The sequence below is a fragment of the Chenopodium album genome, chromosome 5 (assembly GCF_948465745.1).
Source record: "Chenopodium album chromosome 5, dcCheAlbu1.1, whole genome shotgun sequence".
Classification (NCBI taxonomy): Eukaryota; Viridiplantae; Streptophyta; class Magnoliopsida; order Caryophyllales; family Amaranthaceae; genus Chenopodium; species Chenopodium album.
Window position 1 is genome coordinate 70768078 of NC_137838.1, and position 25068 is coordinate 70793145.

A 25068-nucleotide genomic window follows, 5' to 3' on the forward strand; every position below is an offset into this window, starting at 1 on the left:
CCCTCTTACCACATTGAAGCTCAAAATGAATCGGAACCGCTTAGGTGAAGTAATTCAACTGCACCAATCGTATCCCCCTCATGATATAGCTTGAGTCTTTGGCCATTAACCTCGAACTCGTTTCCATGTTCATCGAAAACCTCCACAGAACCGAATTTATTGGCCCTTTTTACAATAAAAGGACCCGACCACCTTGACCTCAACTTTCCTGGGAATAGTTTAAGTCGAGAATTGAACAGTAACACTTTATCACCCTCTTTGAATTCTCTCGGAAGGATCATCTTGTCGTGCCACTTCTTTGTCTTCTCCTTGTAGACACGAGCACTATCATAGGCCGTCAACCTAAACTCATCGAGTTGGTTAAGTTGAAGTAACCTCTTTTCTCCCGCTAGTTTGGCATCCAAATTGAGCTCCTTAATAGCCCAATATGCCTTATATTCTAATTCGACCGGGAGATGACATGCTTTACCGTACACGAGTCTATATGGAGTAGTACCAATAGGGGTCTTGAATGCAGTTCTGTACTCCCAAAGGGTGTCATCCAATTTATCGCTCCAATATTTCCTTGACTTTGCTACCACCTTCTCTAGAATGGCCTTGATCTCACGGTTAGAGACTTCAACTTGGCCACTAGTTTGGGGGTGGTAGGCTAAACCTGTCCTATGGTAGACACCATACTTTTTGAGGAGGATGTCTAACTTCCGCTCATGAAAGTGAGATCCTCCGTCACTGATTATCGCTCTAGGCACGCCAAATCTTGGAAATATGGTCTTCTTGAAAAGTCTATGGACCACCTTGGCATCATTAGTAAGAGTAGCGATGGCCTCAACCCACTTTGATACATAGTCGACGGCGACAAGTATATAGCGGTTCCCTTTTGAGGAAGGGAACGGTCCCATGTAATCAACACCCCAAACATCAAAAATTTCAACTTCTAGAATTCTGGTTTGAGGCATCTCATGCCGCCGCGAGATGCTGCCAGTCCTCTGGCAAGAGTCACAAGCCTGCACAAAAATGTTAGCATCCTTAAATATTGTAGGCCAATAAAAACCCGACTCATTAATCTTGGCCACCGTTTTATTGGGCCATGATTTCCTCCATATGGTGAGGTGTGGCAACTAGTAAGCACACCGTGGACTTCCCATTCGGGAACACACCTGCGAAATAATCCATTTGCACACTCACGAAACAAAAAAGGATCATCCCAAAAATAATGCTTAACATCAGAAAGGAATTTCTTTTTTTGTTGGTAGGACAAGTCAAGAGGTAGAGTACCACCCACTAAATAATTAGCAAAATCGGCATACCATGGGTGTTGCTCTACAACTACATATAGGTTGTCATCAGGGAAAGAATCATCTATAGGAAGAGAATCCTTACCCTCATCATACCTGATACGTGACAAGTGGTCTGCCACTACGTTCTCTGCTCCCTTTTTATCTTTTATTTCGATGTTGAAATCTTAGAGCAAAAGAACCCATTGGAGTAGCTTTGGCTTTGATTATGCCTTACCTATCAAGTACTTCAACGCTGCATGGTTAGTAAAAACAATGACTTTAGAACCAACAAGATATGATATAAATTTTTCTAAAGCATATATAACAGCAAGAAACTCCTTCTCCGTAGTGGCATAGTTGACTTGGGCTTCATCCAAAGTTTTGCTTGCATAATAAATAGCATGCAAAACCTTGTTCTTTCTTTGTCCGAGCACGGCTCCTAGTGCAAAGTCACTCGCATCACACATGATCTCGAAAGGAATATTCCAATCGGGAGCACATATAATGGGTGCCGATATCAAAGCCTGCTTAATCCTGTTGAAAGCCTCAAGACACTCGTTAGTAAAAATAAAATGGGCATCCTTGAGCAAAAGCTGAGTCAGTGGTTTAGCAATTTTATAAAAATCTTTGATAAAGCGACGATAAAACCCCGCATGACCCAAGAAACTTCTAACTCCCTTAACATTAACTGGGGGAGGTAATTGCTCAATCACTGAAATCTTAGCTTTGTCTACTTGTATGCCCTTATCAGATACAATGTGACCTAGAACTACTCCTTCTATCACCATAAAGTGACATTTTCCCAGTTTAGAACTAAGTTGCATTCTTCACATCGTTTTAAAATTTTAGCGAGATTAATTAGATATGAATCAAATGAAGAACCATACACGCTAAAATCATCCATAAAGACTTCCATAATAGACTCTATGAAATCAGAAAAGATGCTCATCATACAACGTTGAAAGGTAGCGGGAGCATTACATAAACCGAAAGGCATTCTACGATATGCAAAAGTGCCATAAGGGCATGTAAAAGTTATCTTTTCCTGATCTTCAGGGTGAATCGGAATTTGGAAAAATCCCGAATACTCGTCCAAATAGCAAAAGAACATATGGTTAGCTAACCTCTCAAGCATTTGATCTATAAAGGGAAGAGGGAAATGGTCCTTTTTAGTGGCGATATTCAGTCTACGATAATCAATACACATACGCCACTCTGTTACAGTTCTAGTGGGAATTAATTCATTTTTTTCATTAGTTATCACAGTCATCCTACCCTTTTTAGGCACTACCGTACCTGCATAAGAGTTACCCACTTGGAGTCAAAAATAGGATAGATAATACATGAATCAAGTAATTTCATAACCTCTTTCTTGACTACTTCCTGCATGTTAGGATTCAATCTTCTTTGGGGTTGAATGCATGGCTTATAGTTATCCTCTAGATGTATCCTATGCATACAAAAATCAGGGCTAATACCCTTGAGATCATCAATACTTTACCCAATAGCTTTCTTATGGGTTTGAAGAACCCCTAGAAGTTGGGAAGTTTGTAGGTCATTAAGTGCAGTACTGATGATCACGGGGTATAGTTCCTGTTCATCCAAAAAAATATATTTTAAATGAGAAGGGAGAGGTTTTAGTTCAGGTTTCTTGACCTCTGCAGGTTTCGATTCCTGGACTAAATTTACTACCTTCATTGTTTCCTTGGGGTCTAACTCTTTTAAGGAAAGAGCTCTTTCAATATCCTGTACCTTATTACCCCAAATGCTTGCATTGTCTATAGATAAATTCCCGCAAAGAATTTCCTCCAGGGGATCCCTTGCAAGAACCTGTGGCAAGCTATCATCACAAATATCATCCATTATATCAATTATATCAATATAACAAAAATTTTCCTCTAGCATAGGCCCTTTCAAAACTTTCCCTAGATTAAAAGTAACATTATCATCCCCAATAGAAAGGGTTAGTTTGCCATTTTTCACATCAATAATGGCTCCTGTAGTATGGAGAAAAGGCCTACCTAATATAATGGGTATTTGCGTATCCTCTGCCATGTCCAAAACAACAAAATCAGCAGGAATAAAAAATTTACCAACTCTGACAGGGACATCCTCTAAAATACCTAAAGGGTATTTTACAGAACGATCTGCCATTTGCAAAGTTATATTAGTAACTTTTAATTCTTTCATATTAAGTTTAGCATATACAGACGATGGCATAACACTAACACTAGCACCCAAATCACACAAAGCTTTATCAATAAAAACATTCCCTATATGACAAGGGATAGAAAAACTATCGGGATCCTTTAATTTAGGAGGGGATTTATTTTGCAATAGAGCACTACACTCCTCTGTGAAAGCTACAGTTTCTACTTCATTAAAGGCCCTGTTCCTAGTCAGAATGTCTTTCATAAATTTAGCATATGCAGGAACCTGAGTGATTAAATCAGTGAAAGGAACTGTTACCTGTAGGTTTTTCACAACCTCTAAGAACTTACCAAATTGTTTATCAAACTTACTCTTCAATTGTCTATTAGGGAACGGTAGTTTGATAACCGGGCTCTGCTCATCTCCTCCCTTATCCTGAGATTTACCCTGCACAGAAACATTAGAAGGGTTAGTATCTGTTTGTAGCCCTGCAGGGTTAGTAGGATTAGCGTTTGGTATAGAAGAATCTAGATCAGGAACTGGTCCATCTTCCTTTGGCATAGGGGGTCCATCATAATGTGAACCACTCCTTAGAGTGATTGCATTGGCATGATCTGTAGGATGGATAGGTTGTGATGGTAGAGCTCCCTATTGACGGGATTGTAGGGTAGATGAAAGTTGTGCAATTTGATTATCCATGATTTTATTGTGGGCTAAAATAGAATCAATTTGCGCATCCCTACTCTCCATATGCTTTTGCATATTAGTAAGCATTGCTCTAATTTCTGTCATGGCAGGGTCGGAAGATGATGAGGGTGATGCTTGGCTTTTCTGGCCAGAATTTGGGTGGTAATACTTTTGTTGTGGTGGGGGTTGCTGTTGTGGTTGTGGTGGAGGTGGAGGGTTTTGTACATTGGTACTCCGGTAAGAAAGATATGGATGGTTCCGGTAACCGACATTATAAGAGTTGGAATATGGGTTATTCTGCCTATAGGTTTGAAAGGCATTAACTTGTTCCATGGAACTCCTACAATCTTGCTCCCAATGCCCTACAATTCCACAATTTTCACAAAAAGCTTCATTGTTAGCAACAGCAGAAACATTAGCTACAGAGTTAGGAGTAGTAGTAAGATTATCTAATTTTTGACAAATAGAAGTTAATTGAACTTGCAAAAAGGATACAGAATTGACATTATGTTTTCCTTTATTTGCAAACCCTCTCGGATTCCCGTATTGGGAATTGTGTATTGCCATGTCTTCGATAACCTGTCCTACATCGTCCACATTTAAATTCATGAATCTCCCACTGGCTGCATAATCTAGAACTGATCTAGAAGAATTTCCAAGTCCATTCTAGAAGGCTTGTATCAATTGCCATTGTTCTAGATTGTGGTGGGGGCATTCTCTCTGTAGATCCTTGAACCGCTCCCAAGCCTCAAATAGCGTTTCGTCAGCCTCTTGAGCGAAGTTCTGAATAGCACTCCTTAGTACCGCTGTTCTCTCTACAGGATAATATTTATTATAGAAATTCAAGGCAAGAGTTTCCCAGTCAGTAATACCAATTGCAGTTCTATTCAAACCATTAAACCATAATTTAGCTTTGCCACATAATGAAAAGGGAAAAAGAATCTCCCTGATTTGGTCCTGCGTGACCCCGGCTTGTCTAATGGTGTTACAATATTTGCAGAAATCTGCGATGTGAAGATTAGGATCTTCACCCTTAGCTCCACTGAATTGCTTCCTCTCTATCATAGTGATAAATTTGGGCTTGATCTCAAATTGAACTCCATCTAGAGCCGGAGTGGGAGTGAGGTGCGGGAAATCTACGAGCTTCGGCTGCGAGTAGTCACTGAGTTTCTTTTGGGGCGTCATCTCTGATTCTGAATCTGAAGTCACAAGAATCAGAGGGAGGGTCTCTTTGACTGTTGTCCTCCTCAAAACCCGCCAGAATTTGTCTATAAATTTTCCTTTGCCTGTGAAACGAGCGCTCGATCTCATGATCGAATGGAATGTAACCTGATCTGGAACACATGGGCATAAATAAGGAACTAAAAGATAAATATGAGAATTGCCTCAAAGAACTAACGTTCTCTGAGACAAAAGGGGATAATCTAGACTACAAAAAAAATAATTAGAAAATAAAAATAAAACCGTTTCCTCAGCAACAGCGCCAAATTTTGACGGGGTAAAGTCGTATCCCCTAATCAAAAATATTACCTAAGTCCTCTAACTAATGCAGATAGGGAAGTAGGGTCGAATCCACAGGGAAACAAGTCTTTTTACTCCTAATTAATTATTATAATCTAAATTATCAAGGTAACCAATGTTGTTGTAATTAAAGACTATACTACGAAGAATATGATCAGAGAAGATAAAGTAGGGAGAAATTAAATATTAAAAGGCCTAGGGCATAGGTTCACTAATAAACAATATTCCAGGGCAAATCATAATAAACAATCATCAAGCATTGATTAATCAGATTATAAAGGGCTTTTGCTACGTATTACAATCACAGAGTTAATTTACCGGTATTAAATCTCATTTGTGGAATCTCGACTTAACCATTTATAAATTAGTCTGCCTATTGAAACTAAGCCTAATCATCAATTCTCATCTGTCGAATCTCGAATTAATATTGCTAAACTCATACAATTAAATCTGGCCAAATCTAATTGCATAGTATTAAATCAATCAATAGGAAATTAACCAAGCATTGATAATCAACAATCACAAATTTACCCCTTCATATTATTTATTAGATCCCCATAAACCCTAGAAATAAAACTACTCAAGCATAATTAAATCTAAACTAATCAAATAAATAAAGCAAGACATAATCAAATAATTAAATAAAATAACTGAAATCTCGCATTGCTCTTCTCAACAACCGCGCCCGATCGAGCTAGCAGCTCACCCGATCGGGCGCGCCCTTGGCCACGCACCAGCACACTCTTGCGCGCCTTGCCTGATCGAGCTAAGCTTGCCCGATCGGGCCCTTGCTTCACCTCGAGGCTTGGAACTTCGATTGGGCTTATTTCTTCGGCCCAGTCTGGATATCCACTTAGGGTCTTGATCACTCGGTCCATATACCTCGGTATCCTGATTACCGAGCCCTTAATCACCGACTTGATGACTCTAACCGGCCATGGGCTTCAAAGATGGTCGTGCTCCTCTAATTTTCGTAGTCGCTCCATGAAAATCCGGGAAAATGCTCCAAGAGTGCAATTGCCTGTAAAATACAACTAAAACTACGAAAACACTAGAACACACAAATTAGTAATAAAAGTGGCCCGAAAGAGCCAAAAACACTACTAATAACGACCAAGGGACGGTGGTAAAACACTATATAAAATGGACATATCAAACTCCCCCAAGTCAAACCTTTGCTTGTCCTTAAGCAAAGATCTCATCAACGAATCAATAAACATGCTTCACCCCAAAAGTAAAAATCAAGCACAACGATCCAGGGTAAATCAAATAAACATGTTTCAAAATCAACCAATCAAATCCATCTAATTACCAATCTTCCCTAACAATTGTCAAATAGAGCAAACCACAAGAGCATATAGAATTCAAGACTAGTGCTCACGCACTCAACTCTCATTTTTATGGCGAGTAAAAGATGTACTCGATCGCTCTCCATCCAACCCCTTTATGTGAACAATGCCCTCCCAACTCACACTCTCGTGTGTATAAAACAATAAACGCTCAATCCTACTAGTCGACTCGAAATATGTCAAATCATAACTTGCATTGATAAACAACACTTTCACATTCATACAATTCTATGCACAAAGGTCGGAAGGTCTTTAAAGCTTGTAATGTAAGGCTAGGGTAAAGGGTAGGATAAATTTGGGAATAAGTGAGAGAAAAGCTATGCTTAAAGGAGCCATATCCTAATAAAACCCATGATCAAAATAAATAGTGATCATACATCTCCAACATAACCAACTCTAACATCAACCAAATATACTCCAAACAATATAAACAATCCCAACACTTACATTTTCACTCATAAGATATAATAATGAAGAAGTAGAGTGAATAAACAAAATTTATTTTCAAACTTGAATATTTTTTTCATTGAAGCTCTATTATTTTTCTTTTAATCAACCTCCAACTAGAACATTTGAACATTTTTTTTTCTTTCAAAGTTCACTTATTTTTTTCACATTTTTTTTTCTTTGAACTTCTCTTTTTTTTCATAATATCATGCTATATTTTTTCAAGAAAATATAACTCTTAAACTCATCAAAAATAAACATGAATAACAACAAAACAACTTCTCAAAAGCCCACCCAAGTTGTGCAAATAATAAGCACACTACAAGCTCCCTCACCTCACTCACTAATAGCTCCCCCAAGCCAAGCTTGGGACTAGTAACCAATGGGGCAAAATAGGCTTTTAATGTGGCTAATAAACAACAAAAAGTCAAGGCAACAACATGAGTAGCAAGAAGGGAACAAATGTATCAATAATATCTGGAGGCTACCTAAAAGAACAAATGCCTTCGTCCTCCACAATGTGCATAACAATGAATCATATAAATATTACTAATAGTTGCAAACCAATACTCAAATTCATTGACATACCAGGAATTATGGAACTATCACACATTCCTTACCAAATCAACTAGTCAAGCACTATATTCACAAGTAGTTGGACAAAATTGACGCATGTTAAGGTTTCAAGGCAATCAAACATCAAATCTTGATCAACTAATCCACAATGCTTATCATCAAATACCATGAATCAAAACAATTTTCTCAAGTAAGGGGCACAGGGAAGCATAATTTACAATTCATTGGAACGTATTTTTGAATTTTTTTTTTTTTTTCAATTTTTTTTTTGTATTTTTCATAAATAAGAAAGCAATAAAAACTACACTAGGAAAGCAAATAAAAACTATACTAGAAAGCAAATAAAAAGAGAAAAGGAAGAGAATTACCAAGTGAAAGAACACCCCCCCAAGCCAAATCAAGCAATGCCCTCATTGACTTGGGAGTGGAGCCTACTCCTCATCCTCATCCATTCTCGAATAGCCCCCTCCGTGGCTAGAACCGGCTCCTCCATGGTTAGAGCCACCACCTCCATAACCCGAACCACCTGCAAAGTATTTAGGGTCCACATCCCCCCCCAAGCCCACCAAAAGGTACATCGGTCCCATAACCATGGACCGATGAGTAATCGACGTAGGTACCAAAGGCACTTGGGTTCGTATATCCACCTTGCGGATATTGGAACCAATCAGGGACAAGTGAATCTGGGGGAATAGCCCCCCGACGGGCGTAGTCATCATACATGGGGTATAAACCCCGACCCTCCCTAGGTTCCTCTCCACATAACCTACCCTTCTATCTAAAGACCCTACTCTAGTATCCAAATCTCTAACCAAACCCTCAATTCTCCCTTGCCCCGTCTCAATCTGATCTAATTGGCTCCTAAAAGCCGAGAAGCCATAAGGGGCGTTGGGGTCTATGTTGTAGTTGGTAGAGGAAGTGGGAATATCGTATGTAAAGGGTGGAGGTGGTTGATAATGTGGTGAATGGTGAGGAGGTGAGTGGTCAATGGGAGAGTGATGGGGTTGAGGTGAAGGGTGTGGTGGTTGCACCTCACCTTGACCGTTAAGCTCGAAAGTGTAAGAAGGCTTCCCCTTCTCAAATTTGGTCAAGGTGGGGTGGGGTAAAGTGAAAGCATTATCCCTCCTACCCGATTCCCGTTGAATCACCCACCAAGTCTCCCCTCCCATGACATTAATCCAATTAAGGCCACCTAGATAGGGTAGGTCCATAATAGTTAGGCCGGCTACCTTACCCTCATCGTTAGGGACAAAGCTAAGGTGTTTGACCACTATATGTGTAACTAGGCCACCAAAGTAAATGGGTACCCTAGACCTACCCGCCTCGGCCGCATTGGCCACCCGTTGGAAGTAGTTGGCCATTTTATGGACTATATTGAGCTTTTCACTCCTAGGGATCATGTATGACCCTAGCAATTCAAGCTCATCCCGCCTAACATTGGCGGGTTCAAGCCTTCCAAAAATGGTAAGGCCAACAAACCGTTGCCAAATCTTTGGCACGGGATGTTGTATCCAAGTGCCCTTAGCATGTTGGAGGTTCAAATTAGGATCCCCCGTAAGGGATTGATAGACAACGACAATGTTGTCTTGGGGCGGTTCAAGGGGCCTATCCGATTTCAACTCAAAAAGTTTACCAAATTCTTTCAATGTCAATCTAACATCATTATTGAATAATCGAAATTGAACATGAGAAATTAAAGCATTTGATTTTATGACATCAAAACTAGAAACAAATTCTAAGGTTAAATAATCATAAGTATCGTAATGCATATTAAAGAAATCGCTCATGCCAACTCCCTTGAATAATTTTTCTACATGCTTATCAATTCCTAATCTAATAAGGGTAGGGTGATGAATGAAACAAGTGGGAATTACCTGCCTCGTAATGAGGTTAAGCATCCTCTGTTTTTGCTCTTGGGTGGTGATGACCACCCTCTCCCATCTCGGAATTTGCAAATCCGGGTCGATTCTCGCCTCTTGTTGCCTTGAGCTTTCCCCCCTTACCGTTCTTGATCTCTTGAAAGCCATGAGATTAGAAAATATAGGAATTGAATAGTTTCTATCTCTTAGGGTTTAGAGAAAATTGAGAGAAAATGGTAGAAAGTGGGTGTAGATTGTAGAGAAAGATGAAAGGATTAAAAATATGTAAAAAAAAAATTAGTTTTGATGGAAGGATTGGAGAAGATCTTGAAAAATAAGTGAGTTTGAAGGTGTAAAAATGGAGGTTATAGAGAGAGAAAGTAATGGGGAAGAAGATGAAATAAGAAGAAAGTGAGGAAAGAAAGAAGAGGAAAAGTATAAGGGGACGGCCAAAATAGGCGCGCCCGATCGAGCGAGCCTCGCCCGATCGGGCGGATAATTCTGATTTCCAAACCATAGTTGCGCGCCCGATCGGGCGAGCTCCGCCCGATCGGGCGCGAACAAGAACGAAAAATTCTCCATATTACTCGCCCGATTGGGCGAGCTTCGCCCGACATATCTTTCCCTTCACTCGATTAGCGCCCGATCGGGCAACCTCGCCCGATCGGGCAACCTCGCCCGATCGGGCGAAATTTCCTCGAGTTCCTGACTGCACTTGCGCGCCCGATCGGGCAACTTCGCCCGATGGGGCGAAGTAAGCTCCGATTTCCAATGGTCCTTGCGCGCCTGATCGGGCGAATTTAAGGTTGGAATTAAGCCTTCCTTGCGCGCCCGATCGGGCGAGCTCCGCCCGAACGGGCTCGTGCCCGGTCTGATTTCCTTAGCTTTTCTTCGTCTTCAAATTTTTCTAAGTCTTTCGACCTCTTAAACCTATACCTGTACAAAAACACTTATAAACGGTAAAATTGCACTCTCCTCGCCTCTCAAAAATAAAAAATAAAAATAAATAAAAAGGAAAACTAGACTAGAAAGCAGGAAATACGGGTTGCCTCCCGCAAAGAGCTGGTTTATCTGGGTCCCGCACGACCTTCTTACCAAGTACAATATCTAGGACCCTTGGCCTAACGCTTGATCGGGTGGTTTCTCACCCGGTCTAGCGGTGTTCAGGCTGTGATTCGGCTTCCTGACATACCCTGTGGGACGCCAAATTACCTTATCTGGTGGATCCTCCTTGAATTGGACTGGGGTATCTTCAATGCTACGCACTAAAAATCCTTCTTCGATCGAAGGTTGCTTCAAATTGTCATTGCGTTCAGCACTTGCAACTCGATTTGGCGGAACACTTACCGTAGGCTCGATTCGCACAACTTGCTCGATCGACTTCCTTCTGCCATTTTTTTATCTCATTTGAAAAGGATGCAACACAAGATACCGCCTCCAAGGGATCTTTTTCAAGAGCTTGGGGCTTGTTAGAATAATTTTCAACCCCATTAACACTGAAACATTTCTCCTCGGTCATGGAGCTTTTAGGGGCATTATTCAGATTAAAAACAACTTTATCATCCCCTACTGATAATGTTAACTTACCACTTCTTACATCTGTGACTGCTCCTGCAGTGTTAAGGAATGGTCTACCCAAAATAATTGGGGTTTGCATATCCTCAGCCATATCAAGAACAACAAAATCTACAGATATATAAAATTTACCTACTATAACGGGGACATCCTCTAAAACACTTAAGGGGTATTTGAAAGAACAGTCGGCCATTTGTAGAGTTATATTGGTAGCTTTTAATTTACCCATATTCAACTTAGAACACACAGATAGTGGCATGACGCTAACACTAGCACCCAAATCACATAATGCATTATCAATCAATAGATTGCTAATATGACAAGGGATAGAAAAACTACCCGGATCTTTTAATTTAGGTGGAGACTTATTTTGAAGTACGACACTACACTCTGCAGTGAAAGCTACTGTCTCTACCTCACTAATAGACCTTTTCCTCGTCAATATTTCCTTCATAAATTTTGCATACGAGGGGATTTGTGTGATTAATTCAGTAAAGGGAACTGTTACCTTCAAATCCTTTAACACCTCCAAGAACTTACCAAACTGCTTATCCAAGTTTGTCTTCAATTGACGATTGGGGAATGGAAGTTTGATAATTGGCTTTGGAGCATTATTACTCTTGTCTAGAGTAGCCACCTTCTCTGGAGTCGTACCCTGCAATGTAGAATTAGATATGTTAGTACTATCCTTTAGCCCTGCAGGGCTATCAACTACATTGTTTGGTTTAACGGAATCAAGATTAGCATTATTTAATAAAACAGGTTCATCAGCTCTGGGCATAGAGGGCCCTTCATAGTTTGAACCACTCCTTAGAGTAATTGCAAATGCTTGATCCGTAGGCCTAGTCGGCTGTGCCGGTAGAGCTCCCTGTTGGCGGGCTTGTAGGGTAGCAGAGATTCCGCAATTTGATTATCTACAATTTTATTATGCGCTAGAATTTGATCAATTGTCGCATCTCTACTCTCCATGTGCTTTTGCATATTAGCCAACATTGCTCTAATTTCCACCAGAGAAGGGTCAGAAGATGAGGAGGGTTGTTGTGGTTGGTTCTTCTGGCTAGCATTGGGATGATAATACTTCTGCTGCTGTTGCTGTGGCGTCTGTGGTTCTTGTGGTGGTGGATTTTGAACATTAGTGCTCCGATAGGAAAGGTACGGATGATTCCGATACCCAGGATTGTAGGTGTTGGAGTATGGGTTATTCTGCCTATAAGCTTGGAAGGCATTAACTTGCTCCACGGAACTCCTGCAATCTTTCTCCCAATGACCTATAATACCACAGTTTTCACATAAAGCCTCATTAGAATTATTATTAATCGCAGAAACATTAGCTACATTAGCAGTGCTCAGATTATCTAATTTTTGGCAAATAGAGGTCAGTTGAGCTTGCAAAAAGGATACAGAGTCAACACTATGCTTCCCCTTGTTAGCAAATCCTCTAGGGTTCCCATATTGGGAATTGTGTATCGCCATGTCTTCAATAACCTGACCTGCATCATCAACATTAAGATTCATAAATCTCCCACTAGCTGCAGAATCTAAAATTATTCGAGAAGAATTTCCAAGGCCATTATAGAAGGCCTGGATTAACTGCCATTGCGCTAAATTATGGTGAGGGCAATCTCTTTGTAAATCCTTGAACCTCTTCCAAGCCTCATATAAAGATTCATCGGCTTCTTGGGCAAAGTTCTGGATTGCACTCCGTAGTACAGCTGTTCTCTCTGCAGGGTAATACTTGTTATAGAAATTCAAAACAAGAGTTTCCCAGTCAGTTATACCAAGTGTAGTCTATTCAAGCCATTAAACCATAATTTAGCTTTTCTAGTTAAAGAGAAGGGAAAGAGAATCTCCCTGATTTGGTCTTGAGTGACCCCGGCTTGCCTGATGGTGTTGCAATATTGACAATAGTCGGCAATGTGAAGATTCGGGTCTTCACCCTTGGCTCCACTAAATTGCTTCCTCTCTATCATCGTTATAAATTGTGGTTTAATTTCAAATTGAACCCCATCAAGAGCCGAAGTAGGGGTGAGATGTGGAAAATCCGTAAGCTTTGGTTGTGAATAATCACTAAGCTTCTTTGGAGCCGTCATCTCTGATTCTGCGTCTGATGATGCCTCTGAATCGCTAGAACCAGTTGGAGGATCTCGGTGATTATTGTTATTATCACCAGAATCCGCCAGGATTTACTTGTAGAGATTTTTCTGTCTATGGAAGGAACGTTCGATCTCAGGATCGAATGGGATGTAACCTGATCTGGAACACCTAGGCATAAACAAAAAATAGAAGCAAATGTGAGATTTGTCTCAGAGAACTAATGCCCTCTGAGACAAAAGGAAAATAATCTAGACTACAAAAACAATCAGAAATAAAAATAAAATCGTTTCCCCGGCAACGGCACCAAATTTTGACATGGTAAAGTCGTATCCCCAAATCAAAAGTATTACCTAAATCCTCTAACTAATGTAGATAGGGAAGTAGGATCGAATCCACAGAGAAACGGATCTATTTTGACATGGTAAAGTCGTATCCCCAAATCAAAAGTATTACCTAAATCCTCTAACTAATGTAGATAGGGAAGTAGGATCGAATCCACAGAGAAACGGATCTTTCTATTCCTAATTAATTAGAATAATCTAGATTATGAAGTAACCAATATTTATATTTGAATAAGAAACTAAACTACTAAGATTGAGAATAGGGAGAAAACAATATATAAAAGGATCTAGGGCATAGGTTCACCAATAAATAATATTCCAGGGTAGAATATAATAACCATTCATCAATGCATACATCAATCAGATTATAAAGGGCTTTCGCTACGTATTATAATCACACAATTAATTTACCGGTATTAAATCTCATCTTTCGAATCTCGAATTAACCATTTATAAATTAACCTGCTTATTGAAACTAGACCTAAACATTAATTCTCATCTGTCGAATCTCGAATCAATATTGTCAAAGTCATGCATAAAAGATCAAGCCTAATCTAGTCACAGAGCATTAATTGAATCAATAGGGAATTAATCTAGCATTGATAATTAACAACAACAAATTACCCCTTCATATTATTTATGGATCCCCACAAACCCTAGAATGTAAATTACTCACACATAGTAGAAATTAAACTAATCAAAGGAATAAAGCAAGTCATGATGGAAGGAGTAAAGTAAATAACTGAGATTAAGAGAACAGAAATCGTTACCAAACTAACCTGTATTAATGGAAAATACTCAAGAACAAGAGTTGAGAGAAGAGTTAAAAGAGAGAAAAGATCCTCAGTAGAGAGAGAGAGTCTAAGAAAGAAGATAAGTGAAATTAATCGTCCTAAAACGTACTTAAACAAAACTCTAAACAACTTCCTAATTAGAAACTAATTGCTCGACAAAAGAGCTCTTCCAGAAACACGCGCCCGATCGAGCTAGAGGCCGCCCGATCGGGCGCGCCTTTTTCTCTCATTGCTCTTCTCAACAGCCGCGCCCGATCGAGCTAGCAGCTCACCCGATCGGGCGCGCCCTTGGCCACGCACCAGCACACTCTTGCGCGCCTTGCCCGATCGAGCTAAGCTTGCCCGATCGGGCCCTTGCTTCACCTCGAGGCTTGGAACTTCGATTGGGCTTATTTCTTCGGCCCAATCTGGATATCCACTTAGGGTCTTGATCACTCGGTCCATATACCTCGGTATCCCGATTACCGAGCCCTTAATCACCGGCTTGTTGACTCTAACCGGCCATGGGCTTCAAAGATGGTCGTGCTCCTCTAATTTCCGTAGTCGCTCCATGAAAATCCGGAAAAATGCTCCAAGAGTGCAATTTCCTGTAAAATACAACTAAAACTACGAAAACACTAGAACACACAAATTAGTAATAAAAGTGGCCCGAAAGAGCCAAAAACACTACTAATAACGACCAAGGGACGGGGGTAAAACACTAAATAAAATGGACATATCAGGCGCGACTTCTTCCTTAATGCTTCTTTGCGCGCGCCCGCCCGATCGGGCGTATGCTTGCCCGATCGGGCCCGGCTTCTTCTTTGAGGCTTGGATTTCGATTGCGCTCGATTCCTCGGCCCAATCCGGATTTCCTCATCGGGTCTTGATTACTTGATCCAATTGCCCGGTATCACATACTGAGCCCTTAATCATCGGCTCTCATCGGTCCTGGGCTCCAATGATGGTCGTGTCCTCCTAACGCTCGTAATTGCTTCGTGAAAACCCGGAAAACGCTCCAAGTGTGCAATTTCCTACAAAACTCAAGCAAAACTACAAAAACAATAGAAAACACAAATTAGTAATAAAAGTGGCCCTAAAGAGCCAAAAACACTACTAATTATGACCATGGGACGGGGGTAAAACACTATATAAATTGGACATATCAGGACTTTGGTTCCAAGAGTTAAATTTCCAATTTCTCTTGGTATCTGTAGGCGTCGCTCGAAGTGCGCCTACGTTAAAAGCATGTGTGAATATGCTTGGCACTCATAGGAAGTAGGAATTGACATAATACGATTAGGGACAAGGAAAGTAGGGAGCCGCCAACAAGTTTTTAAGGAACTTGTAAACCTTTCACGGATCATTTAAGGCAACCACGAATAAGGGACAACGAAAGCAACAACGACTGACCCGTGAAGGTTACACCCCATTCATAATCCATGAGATTACTAACTCCATATGGTTCGGAACCACGAAAGGAGGATCGGGGATGATGGTACGAAGTGAGTCATGGAGTCACATTCGCCCGTATTGGCCTTTACTCGATTCTTATAGTGAAAAGTGATTCCTGCGATCTCAAAGGCATGCAAATAAAATATTCAATTTGCTCCAAACTATTATTAAGCTAAATTGGTTGAATATTAATGCAACATATAATTCTAAAATATTGCGATCACTTGAATTAATTAACAAGATTAAAAAGGATCCTAAACCGGTTGTCCAAATTATCTTATTAGGCGTGATTTTCAATTACATATTCCCTTTAAACATGCAATATGGTGATCATAAAAATAATAGAATAAACATTAATATTGGAAGCAATTTAACAATAATATTGTAAGTCAAATCAAATATAAAATAACCTAATCATGATGCTAGCAATATTAAAATAAAATAAGAGTAATTAAATTAATTAATTACTCACATTCCGCGCGTTCCTTTAATTTGCTACATCATGAATAAACTGTTAGTAACTTCAATAAAAATATAAATCAAACGGAAATTAAATTAAATAAAAAGTAGAGTTGATTTGGTCCAAACCCTCAGTTATTTGTACCTTTCACGCCTTGGTTTAAGGACGGAACCTCGGGTTAAGTATAGACTCCTTGGAGTGCTTAGGGGAATTATTATGAAAGAATAAGGAGGCTAGAAATTAGGTTAAAGAGGGAGAAGAGAATGATTTTTGGTGTAAGGTGAGAGAGAATCATTATTGGTGCCCCGTACATCAGAAATGAGGGGGTATTTATAGAGAAAATGTGCTGAGGGAGCACACGGAACCCTAAAATGATAAAGACCCTAAAAAAGTATCCCGCGACACGGCAAAGTGTACCGTGACACGGGAAGTCCCACCGTCAGACGGCAAACTTTCCCGCGACACGGTACATTTTTAGTGTGACGCGGGAAATTTTCAGAAAACGGGAAAGAAAACGCGTTAAGGGTTTACGCGGAAAAGACACAGAATGTCCCGTGACACGACACAGGTGCCGTGACACGGCAGTATCCACCGTGACACGGTACAGTACACCGTGTCACGATATGGGAGACGCGGAAGTTACACGGAAAAACAGCTCCGTGTCACGGGGAATCCCACCGTCAGACGGTGTAAATTCCCGTGACATGGTGGAAAATGCCGTGACGCGGGAGTTGTTTAGGTACGAAGAACTCAAATAGGACACGGAATAGCCCCGCGTCACAGCAAGGGCACCGTGTCACGGGGATTCCCACCGTTAGACGGTGCAATTTCCCGTGACACGGTGGAATTGCACTGTGCGCGGTGATTCCAGGTTTTTACCCGTTTTTAAAACCATCATAACTTTTGATCCGTAACTCGAAATGAGGCACATAATATATCATTGGAAAGCTTATCAAGTCTAATTTCCATCCCAATTAGAATCAAGTCAAAATAATATGTAGATTTTAATATATGGCCGTTTTAGTGGAAGGATGTCGGTTTTAGGCCGAGTTTGGTGTTTTGCTCATATCTTTTTTGTTATAGCTCGGAATTGGGCTTATGATATATGGTTGGAAAGATTTTTTAAAGGCCTATCCAAAAAAATAATAATTGGATCAAAATTTTATATCCATAAAATCAGTTTCTCTCAGTTTTGCGATGTGGACACGAAAAGTGGAAAATAGGTTATGGTTTAGGGAAATGAGCTAGAAATTGAATTGGTTCATGAAATATGTTGGATAGAACATGGATTTAAGCACTCCAAAGGTTAAATACTCAACTGGACCAATAATGGCGGTGAAAGGTGTTCATCAACGGGTTTGGTTTTGGGGAGACATTTTTAGGTGTTTACAGAAGCCCCCACTTTGACTGAGTTTGTAGAAACGTCAGTTTCGAAAACGATAGTCAAAGTAGCCGATAGGGACGGAGAATTATTTAAGACGTTTTGCGATCCTTAATCATTCTGTATATGCCGATACCTGCAGAAAAATGTTTGTTCTACAGATAAAAGAGTAAAGGGATAGAATGCTTATCTAACACCAGTGTATTGGTGGAAAATGAGCTTGGTAGCTTCCTATGCTTGAAGGAATCCACCGGATGACGTCTGTTGAAATGCTTTCCATGCCTGAGGAAAGCCGACTGAGGAGTTTGGTAGTTTTCTAAGCCTGAAGAAACCTACCGGATAATACTTTCCATGCTTGAGGAAAGTCGAAGTATGAATTTGGTGTCATTCTATGCTTGAAGAAATCCACCGATGATGCTTTCCATGCTTGAGGAAATCCGACTTGGCGGTTTTCTATACTTGAAGAAAAATCCACCGATAACGCTTTCCAAGCTTGAGGAAAGCCGACTTGGCGGTTTTCTATACTTGAAGAAAAATCCACCGATAACGCTTTCCAAGCCTGAGGAAAGCCGACTGATGAATATGGTGTCATTCTATGCTTGAAGAATTCCACCGATAATGCCTTCCATGCTTGAGGAAAGCCGATTTGGCGGTTTTCTATACTTGAAGAAAAATCCACCGGATAATACTTTCCATGCTTGAGGAAAGTCGAAAGATGATGAGATTGCAAGTCTCTGTGTATCGAGAACCTTGCGTCATGAAATGATGGTGGTCCGCTTGTCCCCGGACGTGGGCTGTAGATGGTCCGCTTTTCCCCGGACGTGGGTTGTAGATGGTCCGCTTGTCCCTGGACGTGGGCTGTAGATGGTCCGCTTGTCCCCGGACGCGGGCTGTAAATGGTCCATTTATCCCCGGACGTGGGCTGTAGATAAGACCTGTAAAAATAAATTTTCCAATGGACTCGTATATACTGTGATTGACTTGATCAATAACTTGACCAAGTTTGACTTGATGTGACATGACATGTGTATGACTTGTGAGTGTGTGTGTGTGTATATTTGTGTGTGCAGACACAAGCAAACGAAGATGCAAAAGTAAAAAAATTTCCGTCAATTTTTGTCATGAGTGGAGGGTACCGACTTTCTCCCGAAAAAGAAAGATGTGAAAACTGAACTTTTATTTTCGAACTTCCTTCCAAAAGAAAAGACGCGAAAAAAGGAAAGAAGTTTTAAGCTTCCTCGTTGAGCAAGACAAAATAAATCGCATGGATTGAATTGCTTTACTTGAAAGTAATGTATGCATGATGCATGTTCTTAGGCTAGGAGGCTAAGGACAATTACATCATGTGACACGATGAATGAACTTAGGTCATGGAGCTAAGCATCATATATGGTGTAAAGAAACGATCTTGAACGTCACTTAGGTCTGGAAGCTAAGCACGTATACAGATGAAGTGATTATTGCATAATGAACGTTGCTTAGGTCAAGGAGCTAAGCACAATATGCTTTGTATGATTAAAAATCATTGATATATAAATGTTTCTCAGCACATTATGCGATGCATGAAACAATGAATATTGCTCACGTCAGGAAGCTAAGCAAGTATACAACGTTTCTTCTAATGAATGTTATCTTGAAAGATGATGAAGCATGTGCAGTAAGGAAATAAGATATCAGGATAAAGGGTTCCTAAAGGGAAGGATGATATGGATATGAATGTGTGAGTGAAATGTGTGAATGTGATACTAAGGCTGGTTGCAAGGGTTATGGCGATGGAAAGAGATGTGAGAAGAGTCAAAGTTGATGACTCTTTAGGCTAAGTAGGCTAAATGGTGTGGGTTCAAGCCCCCAAGTCTAGATCTAAATGGGTAGGGGTAAGCATTGGATATTCTTTGACTCGATCATGCATGGATATGAATATGAATGTGGCCGCACCTCGATGTGAGGTTGCCTACGTATCCGTTAGGAATCGGGCCGAATGTAGCTCTAACCGAACTTTGCACAAGTGTATGTACACCTCAAAGAGGTCTTTCAAGGGTTGTAATGTGGTTAAGTTGATGGTTTAAGGAAGAAAGGGGTAAAAGGCTCAAGACCCGAGAGAATCCCCAAGATGTGTAATTTTGAATTTGAAAATTTTGAATTTTGCAAGTTTATTTTCAACTTTTTTTTTTTTTTTGTTTTGAATTTCTTTTTTTCTCTTATTTTTTTTATTCTTTTGAATCAATGTAGACAATCTCAGATCATGCGGTCCATCACTCACTTAGCATTCATGTTTCTCAGGCACGGTACCAAGCACTCGATGAGAGACGCAATTTGAAACGTGTTCATATCAAAGACATTGGAACACTTGCCTTTAGACATTGTTTTATTGTTGCTTTGCTGCTTTTTTTTTTTACTTGCTTTTTGAATGTTATACAATTACACATCTTCCAATCCCAGGGTTAAGTGAATGTGGGTTGAAGAAATGAAGGCCAAACGTTAGACGAGGCTCAAAATGGTTGATGAAGAAATGGAATGTGATTGAACGGTTAACAGGGAATGACATGGTTGCAAAGGTGCCTCAAGTCATTGGTGTACCTTGGGTTTAGTTCGGTAATTGATTTTTTTATGTTTTTTTTATTGAGAATGAATGAATGAATGAAAAATTCTATGATCGAGATGTAAAGGAAAATTGCTCATTTTATTAATGGAAAAGGTGAACGAAACACATGAAACATATAAAAAAAATTCAAAGTGGAAAACCTATGCTAGACATGAATGGGGGAATGGAGAAGAATGATAAAGAAAGAAATCATGAAATCTTGCACGAAGGATCTGTGTGCCTTGTATTCATTACTTCTTGCCGCCTGGAGGGACAGGAAGTTTGTTTGCATCCATCAAGTCTTGAATGACGTCCTTCAAATTCCAACATTGCTCCGTAGTGTGGCCCCTTCCTTGATGGTACTTGAAATAGGCATTGGTATTCCATTTGGCGCTCCTTTCTTCAGGTTTTGGCTCTGGAAATGGCCCAATAGGTGTGATCAAGCCTTGACTGTAAAGGCGATCAAAGGCCGCATCATAAGTCATTCCTAAAGGAGTGTAAGTTCTTTTCTTCTTGGGCAATGGAGTATCAAGAGCTAACACTTCATTGAGATCAAATTAGCTTATATTGTTGGTAGTATTTTCGTGCTTAGAAGACGAAGAAGAAGGATGGTCGTTCTTCTTGTTTTTCCAAGTGTTATTATTGTTACTACCAGCAGTCTTTATTAGCTCATCCTCGATGTTGATGCCGATGTCGTATACAGCTTCAAAAGTGTTCAGTGGAAGAAATTTGAGATGTTCCCTATATTTATGAGTAAGATTTTGAATAAAGAGGCGAACCATCTCTCTTTCTTTGGGGGGATCTACCAAGAGTGAAGTTGTTTCCCTCCACCTGTTCAGATAAGCGGTGAAGCCTTCATTCTCTTTCTGTTTGAGAATGGAGAGTTCACGTTCAGAAGTTTTAGTTTGAATGTTACACTTGTAACGATTCATGAAACTTTCGGTGACATCTTGCCAAGTCACAGTACGCTTGGCATCTAGGGAATAGAATCATTGTTGGCAAGCATGTTCTAAGGAGAGAGGGAACACCGTAGGGAAGAGTGTTACGTCCAATCCCTTAAGAGCCATGGTTGCAGAGAACGCCTTCAAATGGAATATTGGATTGTCAGTAGGCTTGAACTTTGGAATATCAGCAGTGGAGAACTTTTCAGGGAGTCTGTCCTTCACATCCAAAGGAGTGGGAGGCCGTTCCACATAAGTGAAATCCTCAGAAATCTTACTCATTTGTTCCTTCAGTTTGTCAAGGGTGGAAACAGTGACCTTGTTTTGTTCCATGGTAGTGACCCTAGTGGTAAGGGTTTGCATCATGGCAGACAGTGCCTCGATGGATTTGTTGATATTCTCAATATCTTCTTTAGTGGCCATTGAAAGGTGATGCGTAATGGAGATGGAAAAGTTCTCTTTGAACGCCTATTAGATCTGAGAAATTGTTGCGGTATGACTCGAACCGTATTAATCTATCCCTGTTCCTTGACCAAGTACTGTGAAATAAAAATAATTCACTTAATTGTTTGACTCATTGCTCAAGATAGGAAAGGAAGGAAAAAATAGACATTTGAAAACAGGTGAGAAAACTCCACTAATTTTTTTATTATGACGAAAAAAAAAGGTGCATGAACCTAATATACGAACATAAACGACCTAGTGCACGACTCGAGTCGGAACATAAAGAAAGTGTGTGGACTATACTTGACTCGTGAGTGACTAAGTGATGTCATAAGACTCGTGGTATGATCGTATGGCTAGACATGTGAAAAATAACCAAAATGACTGACGCGAGGACCAAATTAACACGGAAGACTTAAAAAAAAGCCGACTGGATTTATTTCAAGGGCACCGTGACACGGAAGACTGTACCGTGTCACGTGACGAGCTGCCGTGACGCAGTGTTTTTTTTTTATTTTTGGAAAATCCACCGTGTCACGGTGGAAATTGCCGTGACACGGTGAAGTTTCCCGTGCCACGGTAAACATTCCCGTGCCACGGTGGATGCTGATGTGGCACGAGATTTTTTTTTTTTTTTGCTGCAGGTCCACCGCGCCACGGTGGACTGTGCCGTGACACGGTGGACAGTCCCGTGTCGCGACAACCCTTCCCCTTTTTTTTATTTTATTTTATTTTTCCTAATTACTAAGTGAGTACGGTCCGTTGGCAATCGTTAGTCATAAAATAATCCACCATAGACAAAGAAAGATCGTTAAGGTTAGGATCAAAACGACCAAACATAAAACATGTAGGCACAATGATGCAAAGAATAGTTCGCAACCTAAGGTCAAGTTCTATGTTTGACTATGGTCAAGTTTATTTGGTGTCAATAGGGTACCATGGTTAAGAGTTTGGACGCGTTAGCAAGGCAGCCTCTCTTGAGGGTGTATGCCAACGGGCGGCTCCGCGAGTTCGTGATGAAATCGAACTCGACTCCATGGTTTGGGTGGATTTAATAACTCGGATGAACCCTTATTGCCATGAGCGTTTTTGGGTTGATAGAGCTTAAATCCCCCGGGGCTAAGACGTATGTAGAACACATACGTTTTTTCAGAAAAATCGAAGGAAGTCGACAGTGAGGAAAGAAAATAAGCCACCGTCCTGATTTTAGGACTGCCGTGAAACGGCAAAAATTCCCGTGTCACGGTACTGTGCACCGTCAGACGGTGCACTGTACCGTGACACGGCAGATTTTGCCGTGGCACGGCAGTCAGAAGATCTGACTGGTGCCCAGTTTTCCTTCGCGCGCAACCAAGTTATCCAATTTTTCCTACGGGACAGACCTGAATGCGACGTTAAAACGTCCATGCAGATGCAAAAATGCCAAATTAATCACAGGAATATTTTTTTCAAGAATCTTCAAGTCTCATCCACTCATCTTAATTAAATACCGATCACTCAAATCGATAAATAATCAAGAATCCTCCCCAGTGGAGTCGCCAAATTGTAGGCGTCGCTCGAAGTGCGCCTACGTTAAAAGCATGTGTGAATATGCTTGGCACTCATAGGAAGTAGGAATTGACATAATACGATTAGGGACAAGGAAAGTAGGGAGCCGCCAACAAGTTTTTAAGGAACTTGTAAACCGTTCACGGATCATTTAAGGCAACCACGAATAAGGGACAACGAAGGCAACAACGATTGACCCGTGAAGGTTACACCCCATTCATAATCCATGAGATTACTAACTCCATATGGTTCGGAACCACGAAAGGAGGATCGGGGATGATGGTACGAAGTGAGTCATGGAGTCACATTCGCCCGTATTGGCCTCTACTCGATTCTTATAGTGAAAAGTGATTCCTGCGATCTCAAAGGCATGCAAATAAAATATTCAATTTGCTCCAAACTATTATTAAGCTAAATTGGTTGAATATTAATGCAACATATAATTCTAAAATATTGCGATCACTTGAATTAATTAACAAGATTAAAAAGGATCCTAAACCGGTTGTCCAAATTATCTTATTAGGCGTGATTTTCAATTACATATTCCCTTTAAACATGCAATATGGTGATCATAAAAATAATAGAATAAACATTAATATTGGAAGCAATTTAACAATAATATTGTAAGTCAAATCAAATATAAAATAACCTAATCATGATGCTAGCAATATTAAAATAAAATAAGAGTAATTAAATTAATTAATTACTCACATTCCGCGCGTTCCTTTAATTTGCTACATCATGAATAAACTGTTAGTAACTTCAATAAAAATATAAATCAAACGGAAATTAAATTAAATAAAAAGTAGAGTTAATTTGGTCCAAACCCTCAGTTATTTGTACCTTTCACGCCTTGGTTTAAGGACGGAACCTCGGGTTAAGTATAGACTCCTTGGAGTGCTTAGGGGAATTATTATGAAAGAATAAGGAGGCTAGAAATTAGGTTAAAGAGGGAAAAGAGAATGATTTTTGGTGTTAGGTGAGAGAGAATCATTATTGGTGCCCCGTACATCAGAAATGAGGGGGTATTTATAGAGAAAATGTGCTGAGGGAGCACACGGAACCCTAAAATGATAAAAACCCTAAAAAAGTATCCCGCGACATGGCAAAGTGTACCGTGACACGGGAAGTCCCACCGTCAGACGGCAAACTTTCCCGCGGCACGGTACATTTTTAGTGTGACGCGGGAAATTTTCAGAAAACGGGAAAGAAAACGCGTTAAGGGTTTACGCGGAAAAGACACGGAATGTCCCTTGACACGGCACAGGTATCGTGACACGGCAGTATCCACCGTGACACGGTATAGTACACCGTGTCACGGTATGGGAGACGCGAAAGTTACACGGAAAAACAGCTCTGTGTCACGGGGAATCCCACCGTCAGACGGTGTAAATTCCCGTGACACGGTGGAAAATGCCGTGACGCGGGAGTTGTTTAGGTACGAAGAACGCAAATAGGACACGGAATAGCCCCGCGTCACAGCAAGGGCACCGTGTCACGGGGAATCCCACCGTCAGACGGTGCAATTTCCCGTGACACGGTGGAATTGCACTGTGCGCGGTGATTCCAGGTTTTTTCCCGTTTTTAAAACCATCATAACTTTTGATC

General features: G+C 40.5%; 2 non-coding genes across 2 annotated transcripts; both read left to right on the forward strand.

Annotated features, from left to right (window-relative positions):
- The first annotated feature begins 4812 nt into the window (after positions 1–4812).
- Positions 4813–4919, forward strand: LOC145633509 (small nucleolar RNA R71). The gene has a single exon (XR_014112831.1). It is a non-coding gene; the product is annotated as a small nucleolar RNA R71 (small nucleolar RNA).
- An 8126-nt stretch (positions 4920–13045) lies between these two features.
- On the forward strand, positions 13046–13152 carry LOC145633431 (small nucleolar RNA R71). The gene has a single exon (XR_014112756.1). It is a non-coding gene; the product is annotated as a small nucleolar RNA R71 (small nucleolar RNA).
- Positions 13153–25068: the final 11916 nt, after the last annotated feature.